Consider the following 19,518-nt stretch of genomic DNA (forward strand, 5'->3'; position numbering starts at 1 on the left):
ATCTCTTTGTTTCTGCTAAGGGAACAGAAGAGAGTGGTTTGTAATATAGTATGTGTTATGTATGTGCATGAAGTGCCTGGGTGGGTTTGACATATATTTGATGTACAAGGTGTATGTGATTTTATTAGGCGTAAGTAACAAGGAGCAATTCACTCTTCACTTTTCTTCAGGAAAACGTTTTCTCCATAACTGAAGTGTCAGTCATTTGAAAACAAAACAAAACTTCTCATTGGCAGTAGGCAAAAGCTGTAACTAGTCACTTGTAAAACATAAGCAGACCTTTTTGTTCTGGATTTTGGTTTGTTTTTTTTTAACCAAAAATGATGAGAACAGTCTGGCTGCATCTTGCATATTTCAGTCACTGTTATTATCAATTACAATAGGATATCCAGAAGGAACAAAATTAGTGACATAGTTATTTGAGAATGCCAGTGATTACATGTGTCTTGGCTCTTTTGCGGGTTTAAATGCTTGAATTGACTCTCCAGTTGAAATATTTAACTGCCTGTCACTTCACAAAATATGCGCATTCCTTTGCAGTAACTTTGATGAAATGATTGCTACCCAGCTCTGCAGCCCAATAGTATTCTATTTCCTTATTTAAAGAGATGAGAAAACTAGCCTAGTAGCAGTAGGCACATACACGCAGCTTTTCCACTGTAAAGATGAGTCTGTGTTGCGATCTCCTGATGAAGGGGTCAGTGGCCAAGCCTGTCAAGGATGAGAATGTGAGCTGAACTCCCTGCCTTGCTTTATTAACATCCTGCTGAGCCCACCTGGAATCCTCAACCACAGGCACCTTTAATTGGATGTTCTTCCCACTCACTTGATGTATGAGGCAAGTCAAGAAGAGCTAAGTTTCTGTTAATTAATCTTTAAGCAAAGAGAGCAGAGTTGAGTGAGTGGTACAGCCAAGATTCAAACCCATTCTCACAAGATGATGCTGACATGAGAAAAGCAAAAAAGGACAGGGAAATGTTTTAAGTTAAAAGAAACCAAAGAGTCTTGGTGAGTGAACCTTGATGGGATTTGGGGTAGAAAACAACCCAACAAATCCGTAAAAGAAAAATTTTTGGAGAAAGTGGGGAAAATTGGATATAGGCTAGACGTTAGATGATACTAAGGAATTGTTAATTTTCTTCGGTATGAATAAAATATCATAACTATATGGAAGAATGGCCCCATTTTTCTTTAGACCTGCTCAAAAAGTTAGGAGCACAATGTCACAATGGTTGTTGATTCACTTTCAAATGATTCAGCAAAAAGTATACATATGTCGTACATGTAGATAACATCACTAAAGCAAAAGTAGTCAAAGTGAACAATTACTGAATTTAGGTGGAAGAAATTTAGGAATTCGTTCATTGTCCTTCAAATGTAACGTGTGTCTGAAAGTTTTCATAACAGTTTTAAAAAAAGAATGGCACATCTGTATCTTCTTGGATCCCTGGAACCCTAAAGGGAGTGGCAGTAAGCTTCCTAATAAATGATATCAAGAACGATAATGGGAAGGAGAAAAGAACTGCAGCAAAAAATAATTTAAGGAGAACCAGGGGTGCAGTGAACAGAGGGGAGCATAACCTTAAGTAAAGCCAACAGGAATCCTTAACAAACAGATGCGATCTAAGGAATTCCATTCTGAAAAAAAACATTTGGCTCTCATTAGGGGTTGCATGGAGTCAGACACGACTGAGCGACTTCACTTTCACTTTTCAGTTTCACGCATTGGAGAAGGAAATGGCAACCCACTCCAGTGTTCTTGCCTGGAGAATCCCAGGGACGGGGGAGCCTGGTGGGCTGCCGTCTCTGGGGTCGCACAGAGTCGGACATGACTGAAGCGACTTAGCAGCAGCAGCAGCAGCATCAATATATTACTTTGCCTCTGAGCTATTATGTTATCTCCTTTAGGCTCCCCCAAATCATAGTCATCCTTTGAATCAAAATTATCTTCAGATGAAAGCACTAGGTTTAGGAAAGCATGGTCTTGAACTTGTACCGGAGTACACTGGCACTTGGTACCACTTACGTGTATATTGTACCACTCTGACTCATCCTGCACTGGGCACTCCAACCCCTGGGTCAGCTCCGCTGACCTTTTACCTAAGTAGAGGGTTTCCCTTGACCTCCCACCAAGAGTAAAGAAGTTGACCTGTGCCTTGCCTCTGAATGATAAAAACTGAGTCTTTGGGCAGCATGAGAATAAAAGAGTCACAGTCACTGCCCCATACCCCCGTCAGCAATGGAGACAGAGACAGAAGTATAAGCCTATCGATGTGCTAAGGCTTTCCTTACACCACAAAGGAAGTACCTTGCAGCAAGGTTTCAACTTTTCCCTTCCCAGGTTGTTTATTGTCAGAGAGCGTTTCGAAGGAAGAACAGATCTTAAAGCTTCTTCAGGAAGCTGGTTTCATATGGTGGTTTAGATTTAAATAGTGATTGTCTAGCACCATTTGAAATCAGTGTTCTTGGGGGAGACCAGCTGCACCGCCGGCGGCAAAAGGAGCGAATGGGACGGAGCCCTGAAGACCGGCTGGCGAGAGAGCCCGCCGGAGCTGTGCTGACCCGAGCCACCGCCGGCAGCGGCGAGCAGCGGCGTCACACGCAGCAGGCCAACGATGCCACGTCTCATTCCTAGAACTTCACACTCATCTGTGCGACAAACCTACAGCACTCTTCCCATGACACAGCCTCCACCGTGCGTGCATCAAAGCAGAGTGTGGCAGATTGATTGATCTTGGGGCCTTCCCAACCCTCGCCTCCTCCTGTGACCCCCCTTAGAGGATGACTGATTTCTTTTGGTGTTCAGAGTCAATATAATTTTCTAGCACCATCTGAAATCGGTTATAATGATTGGGGAAGAGCACCAGGCTTCTGACTAAGGAGATAAAATGTGTTGGCGAACTTCGGGGTCAAGACTAAGAAAATGGACCTATCAAGGTGGTTTTTCTTTTTTAAGTTTTAATGCTAATAAATGGTAATAATACTAATAATGCTAATACTAATAACTATTAGCATATTCCTAGTGGTTATATTTTAGAGGAATTCCACAGACTTTGTAGGGATGTTTGTTTTGATGCTGGACACCTAGGAAAAAGTGGGCGAAGTCAGTTCCTCAGGTCATTTGCGAGGTGTCGTGAGGAGGGAGTAATTTCTGCTCCCAGTGAGAAGCCTGTGAACCTCACCTTTGACACTCCCCTGCCTCCGTGGAGTGGAGTGAATTCCATGGTCAGCCAGGTCTTTCTCTTGAAGGCAGCGTCAGGCTCAGGCAGCTGGAAGTTAAATCTAAGAAGGCGTGTGAGGGGAGGTGCACAGGTGACTGAGTTTATCTCTCTAGGGCACAATGAAGTTAACATTTCCGTTCAGTATAGCAAACAAGGTGAAGAAGGCCTCAGGTTACCCTTGAACCATTTTCCTGAATTTTTCTTTCTTACTATGGATGGGAAGTCGTAAGACTGAAAACCACCCTTGAGTTTCTAGTCCCAGGCCGGGGAAGGCACGGAAGGGCTCAGGAGTGAGCTCTCAGTTGCCCCGCCTCCCAGGGCTCCTCTACGGTTACTGCCCCGGGTGCTGCCTGACCTCACCTGCCGCCCTCACGGGCCGTCCTGGAACACAGAAGGGGCTCCTGCGGGAAGTCCAGGCCTCGACCTTCCACCTTCTGTCTGGCCTGGAGCAGCCCTGGAGCCTGACTGACATCGGGCGACACCTCGCCCTGCTTCACAAAGCTCAGACCGCCACCTCCCTGCCCTCCCCACACCCACTCTGCCTCTCCCCACTCCCGCCTGCAATTTGTCAGGGAGAGTCCTTCCACTTCAGGGCTACGACATGGGATCTGTCATCAAAACATTCTGTCAGCCATGGACATCAAGTAAGGCCATTTTGCTGCTGCTTTTTCTGTCCTCTGGTTATTCCTTCCCCAGAACTCTGCCTGTTGCTTTCTTACCTGCTCTTTTCCCCCTGAGCAACCTTATTTATTACTCCCCTGGTTCAGATACACCTGCTACATGATGATTTTCCTCAAACTAGAATTCTAGCCACGAAGATTCTTCTGAATTCCTTGTGTCTATATTTCCATTTTTCCCCCATATAAAAAATCTTTAACTTTGCAAAGAATCACTTGTTCACTCCAACAGCTTTACCAGACTTGGCCACCTGATAAGTTACACACACACACACACACACACACACACGCGCGTAAGATAATTGGCACAATTCTTCAGTTGGTCTAGTCAGGACCAAGTGGTCACATTCCCCACAGCCTTCTTCCATGAGGACATCTTACTCAAGACAGGCTGTGGGGCAGTAGTACTTGAACTTTGCCTCCAGAGAAGACTAGATAGTTTAACCGGCTATTCTAAGCAACAGGGATCTTAGTTCCCCAACCAGGGATTGAACCTGGGCCCTTGGCAGTGAAAGCATGGAGCCTTAACCACTGGACTGCCAGGGGCTTGCACCCCTGCCCCCCGTTGTTTGGTCTCAGTTGTAATGCTAAAGCTGTGCTGATTTTCGTTCCCCAAAACCAGCTCTCCCTGCCCGCCACATTAAGGCCTGAGAAGTGTCTGCCTTTCCCCTCCGCTGCCCCAGCCTCACTTCACTCCCCGGGCTGTGCTGCTCCTCTGCCCTGCCTTTCTGAAATCCAGCCTGCACCCTCAGTAGCCTGGGCGGCTTTCTTATCCTACCTCTCACCTTCTGTCCAGCTTCTGTGTTGCCTCCAGTTATCCTTCTGACACGTGTGACTTGGCTCCCTCTCCTTCCCTGGGGGTTTTCACCCCTGCCTACAGGACTACCTTCCTCTCCAGACCCACCCCCGCCCCCAGGGCCCAGCTTCTGAGCTCACCCAGCTGCTTGCTGCTGCGAACCCGCAGCTACCTTCACACCTCCAAGCCTGTGTGTGATAGTTCCTCTGCCCGGATCTTCCTTCTCCTCCTCAGCCTAGAACTCCAGCTTATTCTCCAGCTTCTGGCTCAAGTGATGCTAAATTGGAAAATAAACAACAATGATGATAACAATAATAGCAGCTAACACTGAGCTCCTATTTTGTGCAAGGCACTTGCTAAGCATTTTCACATGAATTATCTCATTTAACTGAACTTTCAAAATCATCCTGTGAAGTCGCTATTACTACTGTTATTCCTATTTTGCACGAGAGAACAAGCAAAAAGAAATGATTTGTCAGTGATGGTGTAACCTTAAGATTTTTGTGCAGGAGTACAAACCCAAGTCCCTGATTCCAGGGCTCTTCTCTTCATTAGTCCTGCTGTCTCCACTGTGGGTATCACCATCAGCTCAGTTCAGTCGCTCAGTCGTGCTCGACTCTTTGTGACCCCATGGACTGCAGCATGCCAGGCCTGTTCGTTTGGTAGGCGGGCTCTCAGATGGCCCCCTCTGCTTCCCACCTACGGGTCTTCATGCCCAGTGTAACCCTCTCCCTTGAAGTTTGGGCTGGACCTAGTGACTTGCTTCTCCCAAATAAAATAACAGCAAAAAGTGATAGGATGTGACTTTTGAAATTAAGTCACAAATAGCTGTGATTCTGTCATGCTCTTGTATATGCTGTCTCTCTCTCTCTCTCTAAGCAAAGGCCACGTTGGGATCTGCTCAGTGGAGAGGCACATCTGGCAAGGAACTGACGCCTTCAGACAGTAGCTCCTGAGGACCCAAGGCCTGCCAAGAGTCACGTGAGTGAACTTGGAAATGAGACCTCCTGCAAACGGCCTGGGGGTAACTGCAGCTGCGGCTAAACCCTTGACTATGGCCTGTGAGAGACCCTGTGTCACAGAACCCAGTTAAATGTGCCCAGATTCCTGACCCACAGAAATTGGGACATTAAAACAACAAAATAAATACAGGTTTGTTGTTTTAGGCCCCTAGGTTTGGGGGTTGTTTGTTACACTGCAGTAGGTGACTGTACAGCTCATAGTCCTCACGTCTAGACTCAAACTTTCTGCTTACAGTACCTAATTTTTTAGATAAACTTCTTGTTGGAATAACTTTGCATTAAAGAAAAGGTAAAGAGTATAAAGCGGTTTTCTCTCTCACCGTCTGTTATGTTGTGTAACCATGGTACACTGTCAACGCTAACAAACCAGCATTGGTGCCTTACTGTTCATTAAGTTTCAGAACTGACTCTCAGCTCACTGGTTTTACCACCAATGTGCTTTTACTATTCCACCACTGGGGTTGCATTTTTAATAGCATAATAGATGTCATGCCCCATAACTCTGTGTGTGTGTGTTTGTGTATATGTGTGTGTGTAGAACAAGATGAAATATATATGTGTTTGCTAAAATCTGGAAGATACATTATTTATTATTCCTTAAATAATAAAAGAATATTAGAAAAGTCTTTAATTAGGGATATTGTTTATAATTATTTAGAAAAATAATCATTACATTAACTGAAAACTGTTATGTGAAGTGACTGAGGAGGGATGAGGGAGTGGCTCCCAAGTATTAAATGTTAAGGCGCTAACAAGTCATAGTTTTAAAAAGTCAAATATATGTTGCTAAAAACCTTTAAAGGTTTCCACTTATTAATAAGTATATTGAATGCTACAAGATTCACAAATGGTTCTTTGGCATTAGGATGTTGGCATAAATTAATTTTATTTATATAATATGCAAATACTTAATTTGCTTTTAACTATTTAAATAGAGACTGTTCAACTAAGAGTACTTAATTCCTATGTAGTGCGATCTTGGCAAGTCACTTGGTCTTTCTGGGTTTTTCCTTGGAATGAGTTTATATTACTAGATTTTTGCCACAAATTAATCATGGACTATAACTACTTAGCAGTTGTAAACGTTTTGCAAACAAAACTCTGTCTACAGCATTTAATCATAAACTACTGTCTGATTAAACGTCTAGCTGCATTATTTTGCAGCATTGTTCCAAGCGATCCATGTAAAAGTAAAACTTCTAGGAAAGAATGAGTGATGTTGCTTAAAGGAGAAAAGACATTCCATTTCTACACACGCTCTTGTGGTTGAATTTTTAAGTAGGGTGTACAAAGGAGGAAGTCAAGTGACTTAGCAGAAAATAACATGTAAGGCAAAACTTCAGATAGATCCTGAAAGGCTATTGAGTGAGGTTGGATATTTCAAGTCCTCTTGGTGACCTACCAGAATCCCAAATAAACCACTGAAAATAACAACAGAAACACATTTGAACTTTGAAAATAATGTACACATGAGACCCCAAGTCTTAGTGGCCAAGATTTACTTCCTGGCTTGTCTCTGAGGGATCAAGCCCTTCTTTGTGGCCAGAATGACATACCTGATGTTCAGTAATTAACTACTGAATGAAACAGACAATAGAAGATGTTGCAGAAGCAAGAGATGCCAACAAAAGAGAAATAAATATGATTGGGGGGAAAAAGGAGCAGAACACAGTGTAACCTCATTCACAAGCCGTCACTTTCCAGAACTCTGAATTCATTAAGTTTTCCGCACTTCTCTACTTTGAAAGTGTCAGATGACAAGAAAGCAAGCTGTTAAGTTTACTGAAAAACTGCATGCATAAATATTTCTAATATTATGTTTGGAGGTTAGTACATAATTCATTTCTGTCTAATGTGCCTAAAATATAATCTTGGCTATTCAGAATGATGACTGATCCTCAGAAACCGTGGAAACCGTAAATCATCAAAAGCTTCAATCATATTCATCACCCTATGCTTACTAAAGCCAGAGACTGTAGAAATATGCTGTCGAGACTTTGTAAACAACTCTCGTTTAGCAAAAAATTAAAATCAAATCTGTATACTCTATAGACAGAACCCAGTATTCTTTAAATGTTATTACTGAGATCCAGGTTACCTAACATAAAGTTCACCATTTTAACCACTTAAAGTGTACAGCACAGTGGCTTTTCCTACATTCATATTGTTGTGTAACCTTCACCACTACCTAGTTCCAGCACATTTTCATCACTCCCGAAAGAAATTTTGTAGCCATTAAGCAAGATCTCCTCAGTGCCCCCTCTGCCACCCATCCGCTTTCCATGGATTTGCCTGTCCTGGCGTATATGCGTGCTAAGTCGCTTCAGTTGTGTCCGACTCTTTGTGACACATGGCCTATGGACCCTGGCCCACCAGGCTCCTCTGTCCGTGGGATTCTCCAGGCAAGAATACTGGAGTGGTCTGGATGTCCTCCTCCGGTGTATCTTCCCGATCCATGGATCAAACCCACGTCTCTTACATCTGCAGCATTGACAGGCAGGTTCTTTACCGCTAGTGCCATCTGGAAAGCCCTACCTGTTCTGGACAACATGCCAGATGGATACACACAGTATGAGGGCCTGGCTCCACTCACTTGGCGTAACATTTTCAAGGCTCACCCATGTTGTCGCAGTGTCTGTACTTCATTGCTTTTGTGGGTGAACCATAGCCCACTGTACAGGTAGACCACGTTTTGTTTATTTGCTATCAGTCTGATGGGCATTTGGCTTGTCTTTCTCTACATTTCTAGCAATACATGTCCACAGACTATCAAGTCAGGTGCTGCTGGTCCCACAATAACAAAGGGCCATCCTCTGCCTTCCACAAGCAGCCATTTCCAGCCCAGTTGTTTCTTCTGATTATTTTCTTCCATTTAAAATGCTCATAGTGCTACTTCCTCATTTCTGCTATATTTATTTTACTTTTTCTACTATGGGAAAGGAGGATTTAGTTCTGACATCACACCTTAAGTACATACTACTCCCTTTGCTGCTGCCGCTGCTGCTAAGTCACTTCAGTCGTGTCCGACTCTGTGCGACCCCATAGATGGCAGCCCACCAGGCTCCCCGTCCCTGGGATTCTCCAGGCAAGAACACTGGAGTCCATTTACCATCACAGTTTAGTTACAGCACAATTTTTGGTTAAACCAAGAATTAGTGTCAGTAATCATATAAACGCTGTTGACAGCATGAGTGAGTGAGTGAAATCTCTCAGTTGTGTCTGACTCTTTGAGACCCCATGGATTTTAGCCTACCAGGATCCTCCATCCATGGGATTTTCCAGGAAAGAGTACTGAAGTGGGTTGTCATTTCCTTCTCCAGGGGATCTTCCCAACCCTGGGATCGAACCCGGGTCTACATAATTTTACATTTCTTTTTAAACTTTTAATACTGAAATTAGTAATTTCATAATTTTAACTTGCTCAATTTTCTATGTACTTAATTATTTTCCAGTCTTCACTATGAAACCCTAAGACCATCTCAGCATTTTTTTCTTGGAGCTGTGTATCCTCCCATGGTGATCTGGACTGGCTGTTTTCTGGGCATGGTTCCCATCCATCATCCCAGGACTTAATTTCATGATCATACTAGAAATTCCTTTTCTCTTCTCCTGGGTTGGATTCCCCACCGTAGATCCTGGAATGTTGTTTGCTTTACTTTTAACTTTGTGCCCATCCTTCAGCAGTTTCCTAAGAAGGGATGTGCGTGCTGAGTTGCCTCAGTCGTGTCTGGCTCTTTGCAACCCTATGGACTGTAGCCCACTAGATTCCTCTGTCCATCAGATTCTCCAGGCAAAATACTGGAGTCGGTTGCCATGCCCTCCTCCAGGGGATTTTCCTGACCAGGGATCAAACCCGCATCTCTGTCTCCTGCTTTGGCAGGCAGGTTTTTACCACCTGGGAAGCCCTCAAGAAAGAATAACCAGGAGGTAATTTTTTGAGGCTTTTCACTTTACTTTTATGTTAATTCCTGATTGGAAAACAGACATTTGTTTTCTAGCTCCCTGTGTTGCTGATAGTCTGATACAATGCTAATTTCTGGCTCGTTTTCTCTGGACGTTTTTAGGAGATCCTGTTTCTTCCTTATGTTGTTTAAATTCCATAATTTTGTGTATGATTGAGGTTTTGTTGATTTATTCAACCAGGTATTTAATATCCTTTTCATCTTGGAGGTTTATTTTTTTTCAACTCTCAAAAATAATTTCTGTTATTTCTTAGATAATTCCATGTATTCATTCTCACTATTCTTTCTTGAAATGTTAATTTTCCTATATCGGCCCTCCTGGACAATCTCTGTTATTTTTCCTTTTTTTTCCCTTTTGGTTTCCTATCTTCTTGATCTTATTTTCATTTCTGGGACAATTCCCACCTATATTTTCAAAATGTAATATCAAATTCTTATTTTTGCTAACGTGTTTAATATCTGAGAGTTTTTGTCTTTTTTTTTTTTTTTAGCCTTTTGTTCCTGTTTTGAGGATTCATGAATGTCTCTGAAGATGTTAAATAGATATTCACCTCCCCCAGCTTTTAAAGTTTTCTGCTCCCTGCACTGTTGCTGATAAACCTGTTTATCCCAGTTTCTTTGTGTTTTAATTTTTGGTTTTGTCTTTCACGTTAGAGGCTTTCTCGGATGTCTTGTGATCCTTGACTATCCATTCACTTAGCAACTGTTGGGCTCATCCTAGGATGCATGAGAGGCAGAATGATGACAAAATGTCCACATCCTAAACCCCAGAACTCGCAGAAATGTTACATCACGTGGCAGAAAGGACTTTGCAGATGAGTTTCAGGTTAAGACCCTTGAGATGGAGAGAGCAGCCTTCATTACCCAGGTGGGATCAATCTAATCACACGAGCCCTTAAAAGAGAGAATGGTTCCCAGCTGTCTTCAGAGGGAGACTTGACTACCTAAGAAAGGTCAGAGAGTTGCCACATTGCTGGCATTGAAAATAGAGGATGTGAGTCACAAGCCAGAGAATACAGTCGGCTTCTTAGAAGCTGGGGGAAAAAAAGGTAACAGAATCTCTGCCAAAACTTCCAGGAGGGAATGCAGCCTGCGGACACTGCTTTTACCCCAGTGAGACCTGCTTCAGACTTCTGGCCTCTAGAATGGTAAGGTCATAAATTTATGTTGTTTTAAGCAACCGAGTTTATAAAAATTTCTAACAGCAGCAATAGAAAACTAATACAGAGTGATTGGCTTCCCTGGTGGCTCAGATGGTAAAAGAATCTGCCTGCAATGCAGGAGATCCAGGTTCAATCCCAGGGTCAGGAAGATTCCCCTGGAGAAGGGAGTGGCAACCCACTCCAGTACTCTTGCCTGGAGACTCCCATGGACAGAGGAGCCTGGCGGGCCCAGGACGTGGGGTTGCAGAGTCAGACATGGCTGAGTGACTAACCTGAAGGGTAACTGGAAGGACAGCTGCTCACTGAGAATTCCCAATTTCATTCTCTATAAACTTTGGGGTTTTTTTTTCACTTTTTGGTCTGGTCACTTTCTTCAGTGAAGAATCCTTCACTCTCCTGGTGGGGGTCTATCAGTTAGGCTCAAAGAGAATCACCACAGGTTTCACTAGAATAAATTAATTATAGCCATTAATGTGTGTATGTTTAGTTGCTAAGTCATGTCCAACTCTGCAACTCCATGGACTGTAGCCTGCCAGGCTCTTCTGTCCATGGATTCTCCAGGCAAGAATACTGGAGTAGATCGCCATTTCCTCCTCCAGCTGGTGGGATATTCCCAACCCAGGGATCGAACCCATGTCTCTCGTTTCCCGCATTGGCAGTGGGTTCTTTACACTGGTGCCACCTGGGAAGCCCACACAGGCTTCTGGGTTCACAAACATGGGAGGGGTTTGCTGGGAAAGGGGAGGGCTTGAAAGCTGCAGCTAGAGAATTAGTGAGATTGTCTCTGATGACGTGAGCCTGCAACACGAGCAGAAGCTGGAGGCACCAGGAAATTCCAAGAAGCCACAGCATCTACCAGCAAAAAGGGGCCGTGAAATGGGAGCTTGTGGGGAGAGATCAGTGTACCCACCACATCTGACCGTTGGAATGATGGTGTTCCCTCCACTCTGGCACCCGAATCTTATTCACGTTCCTCTCACTGGCCGACTAGGCCTGGAATCGTGCCAGGAAAGGGGTTCTGGGAAGGGTGGATCCCAGCCTTAGACAGGCACGGTGACAACCATGAGTAGACAACCCAGCAGGGAGGTATATTGTAAGCTTGGCTGCCAGGTTCTGGAAACTGAACTGAGGAAAGCAGCTAGAAGCTGAACAGTGAGGGAAGCTCACTGTTCACAGCATGGACTGAAATCTAACCCTCTTCGCAGGAAGGCACCTGATCTTCCCATGGCTGTGCCGGAGATTCCCCGAGTCCAGAGCTTCTCCAGAGACTGGCATTTGTGTTGGGGAGGACAGGGGAGAAGACTGGAGTTTCAACTGAGCCCTCACCCAGGCTCCCAGTGGGGCCTGTTTTTGGTCCCCATTTTCAGAGGCGACTGCACCTTCCACTTTCCACCAATCTGCACAGTTATCAGTTTGCTGGGGTCTTAAGGTTTCGGCCTGTTTCCTCACCACATATCTGTCTCCTTTCTTAAGGTTTTGTCCACAGCCTCACGGGCTGCTGTCTACTCTGGCATTCTCTTTGTCCTTATTGGCTTATACTTATTTTACCCTTTATGATCATGTTAGTGGGATTTCAGAAGCAAGTCAACAAGCCTATGAGTTCACTTTGTTTCACTCAACAGCTGTAAGGTTTTTAAGGTTAATTGTATATTGTATAAAGAGCTCAAAGCCAGGTGGCTTGGGTCTAGTTCCAGCTACCTTACCATTTTAAAGAGCCAAATTTTCTCATCTCTGAAACGAAGTGGTCCCATCGGGGTCCTTTTTCAAGACTCCAGTGAAAGCTGTGGTCCTTCTCCCTTAAAAGAAAAACAGTACACATGTGTATACACACACGCACGAGTATATTTTAGAAGGTTCACAGGTCCCTGAGGGCCTTCCAAGAAGCCTCCAAGGGTACTAACCCCAAAGTTCAGAACCCCTGACTTATATTGCCTCTGAGGCTACTTTTAGATTGGACATTCTGATTTTTCAAAGCTGTAAGGTTTAAATGCAGTATATTTCAAAGGTGACATTTCAAGGCATACACAAAAATAAACTCAAACTGGATTAAAGATCTAAACGTAAGACCAGAAACTATAAAACTCCTAGAGGAGAACATAGGCAAAACACTCTCCGACATACATCACAGCAGGATCCTCTATGACCCACCTCCAAGAATACTGGAAATAAAAGCAAAAATAAACAAATGGGACCTAATTAAACTTAAAAGCTTCTGCACAACAAAGGAAGCTATAAGCAAGGTGAAAAGACAGCCTTCAGAATGGGAGAAAATAATAGCAAATGAAGCAACTGACAAACAACTAATCTCAAAAATATACAAGCAACTCCTACAGCTCAATTCCAGAAAAATAAATGACCCAATCAAAAAATGGGCCAAAGAACTAAATAGACATTTCTCCAAAGAAGACATACAGATGGCTAACAAACACATGAAAAGATGCTCAACATCACTCATTATCAGAGAAATGCAAATCAAAACCACTATGAGGTACCATTTCAGGCCAGTCAGAATGGCTGTGATCCAAAAGTCTACAAGCAATAAATGCTGGAGAGGGTGTGGAGAAAAGGGAACCCTCTTACACTGTTGGTGGGAATGCAAACTAGTACAGCCACTATGGAGAACAGTGTGGAGATCCCTTAAAAAACTGGAAATAGAACTGCCTTATGATCCAGCAATCCCACTGCTGGGCATACACACTGAGGAAACCAGAATTGAAAGAGACACATGTACCCCAATGTTCATCGCAGCACTGTTTATAATAGCCAGGACATGGAAGCAACCTAGATGTCCATCAGCAGATGAATGAACAAGAAAGCTGTGGTACATATACACAATGGAGTATTACTCAGCCATTAAAAAGAATACATTTCCTTAATTTCTGTTTTCTCATTATTAGTGTATAGGAATGCAAGGGATTTCTGTGTGTTGATTTTATATTCTGCAACTTTACTATAGTCATTGATTAGTTCCAGTAATTTTCTAGTGGAGTCTTTAGGGTTTTCTATGTAGAGGATCATGTCATCTGCAAATAGTGAGAGTTTTACTTCTTCTTTTCCAATTTGGATTCCTTTTATTTCTTTTTCTGCTCTGATTGCTGTGGCCAAAACTTCCAAAACTATGTTGAATAGTAATGGTGAAAGTGGGCGCCCTTGTCTTGTTCCTGACTTTAGAGGAAATGCTTTCAATTTTTCACCATTGAGGATAATGTTTGCTGTGGGTTTGTCATATATAGCTTTTTCAGCCATTAAAAAGAAAACATTTGAATCAGTTCTAATGAGGTGGATGAAACTGGAGCCTATTATACAGAGTGAAGTAAGCCAGAAGGAAAAAAACCAATACAGTATAATAACGCATATATATGGAATTTAGAAAGATGGTAACAATAACCCTGTGTACAAGACAGCAAAAGAGACACTGATGTATAGAACAGTCTTATGGACTCTATGGGAGAGGGAGAGGGTGGGAAGATTTGGGAGAATGGCATTGAAACATGTAAAATATCATGTATGAAACGAGATGCCAGTCCAGGTTCGATGCACGATACTGGATGCTTGGGGCTAGTGCACTGGGACGACCCAGAGGGATGATATGGGGAGGGAGGAGGGAGGAGGGTTCAGGATGGGGAACACATGTATACCTGTGGCGGATTCATTTCAATATTTGGCAAAACCAATACAATATTGTAAAGTTTAAAAATAAAATAAAATTAAAAAAAAAGAATACATTTGAATTAGTTCTAATGAGGTGGATGAAACTGGAGCCTATTATACAGAGTGAAGTAAGCCAGAAAGAAAAACACCAAAACAGTATACTAACACATATATATGGAATTTAGAAAGATGGTAACAATAACCCTGTATATGAGACAGCAAAAGAGACACTGATGTATAGAACAGTCTTTTGGACTCTGTGGGAGAGAGAGAGGGTGGGATGATTTGGGAGAATGGCATTGAAACATGTATAATATCATATATGAAACGAGTTGCCAATCCAGGTTCGATGCACGATACTGGATGCTTGGGGCTGGTGCACTGGGACGACCCAGGGGGATGGTATAGGGAGGGAGGAGGGTTCAGGATGGGGAACACATGTATACCTGTGGCGGATTCATGTTGATATATGGCAAAACCAATACGATGTTGTAAAGTTAAAAAATAAAATTAAAAAAAAAAGAGTTAAGGAAATAGTTTTCAATGTACTAGTTATCAAGAAACCAAAACAGCTGGACTCCAGCTATTAATTCATTTCAGAGGGATCAAGAGACTTAATTTGCAGCAACATGGATGGGCCTAGAGATGATCATACTTAGTGAAGTAAGTCAGAAAGAGAAACACACATACCATTCAATATCACTTACATGTGGAGTCTAAAATATAACACAAAATGAGCACATCTAGAAACAGAGATTCACAGAGGACATACATGTGGTCATCAAAGGTGAGGGGGAAGGACTGGGAATCTGGGGTTAGCAGATGCAAATTATACTATATATATATAATATATTATATAAAAATATTATATATAGGATGGATGAACAACAAGGGCCTACTGTACAGCACAGGGAACTATATTCAATATCCTGAGATAAACCATAATGGAAAAAATATGAAAAAAAATATATTTATGTATAACTGAGTCCCTTTTCCGTTCAGCAGAAATTAAACCCAACATTGTAAATCAGCTATACTTCAATAAAATTTTCTGAAGTAAATTTAAAAAGGGGCTTCGAGGTTTAAGTGGCTTGTGGACTTCCAGATGATTAATTGGCATTCCTGGTGGAGGGAGTGACCAGAGATTAAAGGAACCGTCTCATTTGCTCATCATGAAAAAGACCATGAAATCCTGGGGAGAAATCTCACCAGAAGCTTGGCCGGCAGGCATCGAGGGTAGTCCAGGTTACCTCAGCAGTAGTCTCCCTGACAGTGCACTCTTTAGCACACGATTTTTTAAATTTTTGGCTGCACTGGATCTTCATGGCAGTGCACTGCCTCCTTACTGCGGTGGCTTCTCTTGTTGCAGAGCATGGGCTCCAGGTGCATGGGCTTCGGTGGTCACAGCACACAGGCTCAGAGTTGTGGAACGCAGGCCGAGTTGCCCCTCAGCATGTGGAATCCTGGACCAGGGATCAAACCCATGTCCCCTGCATTAGCAGGCAGACTCCCAACCCCTGGACCACCAGGGAAGTCCCCACAATTTTTAAAAGTGATGTCAAGAAAACAAGCTCAGCTGTTTCCAAGGAGCTGAGCTACAGATGCTAGACAGTAGCATCACTATGTACCCAAACAACCCTATATTGGTTTTGGTCTTTGTGTTTTAGCTCTTTAGGACCTGAGGGGCAGCATAGCTGCTAGGATTCTGTTCATATTATCGTATTATGCTCTGTGTGGATAAGGGGCAAGATGACTTGTTTGGGGCTGCAGATAAGTGGCCGACAAAGAGAACTTTTTCTGTATTGCTGAGAAAGATGAGAGGAACAAGGGCACAGCTTTTGCCTAGGTCAGGAGGAAGTGTGAAGGAGAGATGAGATCAGATCAGTCGCTCAGTCGTGTCTGACTCTTTGCGACCCCATGAATCGCAGCACGCCAGGCCTCCCTGTCCATCACCAACTCCCGGAGTTCACTGAGACTCACGTCCATCGAGTCAGTGATGCCATCCAACCATCTCATCCTCTGTCATCCCCTTCTCCTCTTGCCCCCAATCCCTCCCAGCATCAGAGTCTTTTCCAATGAGTCAACTCTTCGCATGAGGTGGCCAAAGTACTGGAGTTTCAGCTTTAGTATCATTCCTTCCAAAGAAATCCCAGGGCTGATCTCCTTCAGAATGGACTGGTTGGATCTCCTTGCAGTCCAAGGAACTCTCAAGAGTCTTCTCCAACACCACAGGTCAAAAGCATCAATTCTTCGGTGCTCAGCCTTCTTACAGTCCAACTCTCACATCCATACATGACCACAGGAAAAACCATAGCCTTGACTAGACGGACCTTTGTTGGCAAAGTAATGTCTCTGCTTTTCAATATGCTATCTAGGTTGGTCATAACTTTCCTTCCAAGGAGTAAGCGTCTTTTAATTTCATGGCTGCAGTCACCATCTGCAGTGATTTTGGAGCCCAGAAAAATAAAGTCTGATACTGTTTCCACTGTTTCCCCATCTATTTCCCATGAAGTGATGGGACCGGATGCCATGACCTTCATTTTCTGAATGTTGAGCTTTAAGCCAACTTTTTCATTCTCCATTTTCACTTTCATCAAGAGGCTTTTTAGTTCCTCTTCACTTTCTGCCATAAGGGTGGTGTCATCTGCATATTTGAGGTTATTGATATTTCTCCCAGAAATCTTGATTCCAGCTTGTGTTTCTTCCAGTCCAGCGTTTCTCATGATGTACTCTGCATATAAGTTAAATAAACAGGATGACAACATACAGCCTTGACGAACTCTTTTTCCTATTTGGAACCAGTCTGTTGTTCCATGTCCAGTTCTAACTGTTGCTTCCTGACGTGCATACAACTTTCTCAAGAGGCAGATCAGGTGATCTGGTATTCCCATCTCTTGAAGAATTTTCCACAGTTCATTGTGATCCACACAGTCAAAGGCTTTGGCATAGTCAATAAAGCAGAAATAGATGTTTTTCTGGAACTCTCTTTCTTTTTTGATGATCCAGCAGATGTTGGCAATTTGATCTCTGGTTCCTCTGCCTTTTCTAAAACCAGCTTGAACATCAGGAAGTTCACGGTTCATGTACTGTGGAAGCCTGGCTTGGAGAATTTTGAGCATTACTTTATTAGCGTGTGAGATGAGTGCAATCGTGTGGTAGTTTGAGCATTCTTTGGCATTGCCTTTCTTTGGGACTGGAATGAAAACTGACCTTTTCCAGTCCTGTAGCCACTGCTGAGTTTTCCAAATTTGCTGGCATCTTGAGTGCAGCACTTTCACAGCATCATCTTTCAGGATTTGGAATAGCTCGACTGGAATTCCATCACCTCCACTAACATTGTTCGTAGTGATGCTTTCTAAGGCCCACTTGACTTCACATTCCAGGATGTCTGGCTCTAGGTCAGTGATCACACCATCGTGATTATCTGGGTTGTGAAGATCTTTTTTGTACAGTTCTTCTGTGTATTCTTGCCATCTCTTCTTAATATCTTCTGCTTCTGTTAGGTCCATACCATTTCTGTCCTTTATTGAGCCCATTTGTGCATGAAATATTCCTTTGGTATCTCTGATTTTCTTGAAGAGATCCCTAGTCTTTCCTATTCTGTTGTTTTCCTCTATTTCTTTGCATTGATCGCTGAAGAAGGCTTTCTTATCTCTTCTTGCTATTCTTTGGAACTCTGCATTCAGATGTTTATATCTTTCCTTTTCTCCTTTGCTTTTCACTTCTCTTCTTTTCACAGCTATTTGTAAGGCCCCCCCAGTATCAGAGGAGGGCATCAGAAGAGGGCATCAGTGGGCAAATGCACTGAAACCATACTCACAGAAAATTAGTCAATCTAATCACACTAGGACCACAGCCTCGTCTAACTCAATGAAACTAAGCCATGCCCGTGGGGCAACCCAAGATGGGCGGGTCACGGTGGAGAGATCTGACAGAATGTGGTCCACTGGAGAAGGGAATGGCAAACCACTTCAGTATTCTTGCCTTGAGAACCCCATGAACAGTATGAAAAGGCAAAATGATAGGATACTGAAAGAGAAACTCCCCAGGTCAGTAGGTGCCCAGTATGCTACTGGAGATCAGTGGGGAAATAACTCCAGAAAGAATGAAGGGATGGAGCCAAAGCAAAAAGAATACCCAGCTGTGGATGTGACTGGTGATAGAAGCAAGGTCCGATGCTGTAAAGAGCAATATTGCATAGGAACCTGGAATGTCAGGTCCATGAATCAAGGCAAATTGGAAGTGGTCAAACAGGAGATGGCAAGAGTGAATGTTGACATTCTAGGAATCAGCGAACCGAAATGGACTGGAATGGGTGAATTTAACTCAGATGACCATTATATCTACTACTGCAGGCAGGAATCCCTCAGAAGAAATGGAGAGGCCATCATGGTCAACGAGAGTCCGAAATGCAGTACTTGGATGCAATCTCAAAAACGACAGAATGATCTCTGTTCGTTTCCAAGGCAAACCATTCAATATCACAGTAATCCAAGTCTATGCCCCAACCAGTAATGCTGAAGAAGCTGAAGTTGAACGGTTCTATGAAGACCTATGAGACCTTTTAGAACTAACACCCCAAAAAAATGTCCTTTTCATTATAGGGGACTGGAATGCAAAAGTAGGAAGTCAAGAAACACCTGGGGTAACAGGCAAATTTGGCCTTGGAATATGCAATGAAGCAGGGCAAAGACTAACAGAGTTTTGCCAAGAAAATGCACTGGTCATAAAAACACCCTCTTCCAACAACACAAGAGAAGACTCTATACATGGACATCACCAGATGGTCAACACCGAAATCAGATTGATTATATTCTTTGCAGCCGAAGATGGAGAAGCTCTATACAGTCAGCAAAAACAAGACCAGGAGCTGACTGTGTCTCAGACCATGAACTCCTTATTGCCAAATTCAGACTTAAATTGAAGAAAGTAGGGAAAACCACTAGACCATTCAGGTATGACCTAAACCAAATCCCTTATGATTATACAGTGGAAGTGAGAAATAGATTTAAGGGCCTAGATCTGA

The 19,518-nt window shown here is 43.2% G+C and overlaps 2 long non-coding RNA genes across 2 annotated transcripts; both read left to right on the top strand.

Moving 5' to 3' along the window:
- The first annotated feature begins 3,351 nt into the window (after positions 1-3,351).
- On the top strand, positions 3,352-10,291 carry LOC147373799 (uncharacterized). The gene is made up of 3 exons (XR_015162137.1): positions 3,352-3,865; positions 5,574-5,675; positions 10,170-10,291. It is a non-coding gene; the product is annotated as an uncharacterized LOC147373799 (long non-coding RNA).
- Positions 10,292-10,604: 313 nt separating this feature from the next.
- LOC147373800 (uncharacterized) lies at positions 10,605-12,610 on the top strand. Its single transcript, XR_015162136.1, has 2 exons — positions 10,605-10,826; positions 12,047-12,610. It is a non-coding gene; the product is annotated as an uncharacterized LOC147373800 (long non-coding RNA).
- The last annotated feature ends 6,908 nt before the right edge of the window (positions 12,611-19,518 follow it).

Source organism: Bos grunniens, chromosome 4 (assembly GCF_055505025.1).
Source record: "Bos grunniens cultivar Pamir isolate PY7600 chromosome 4, Bosgru_T2T1.0, whole genome shotgun sequence".
Taxonomy (NCBI): Eukaryota; Metazoa; Chordata; class Mammalia; order Artiodactyla; family Bovidae; genus Bos; species Bos grunniens.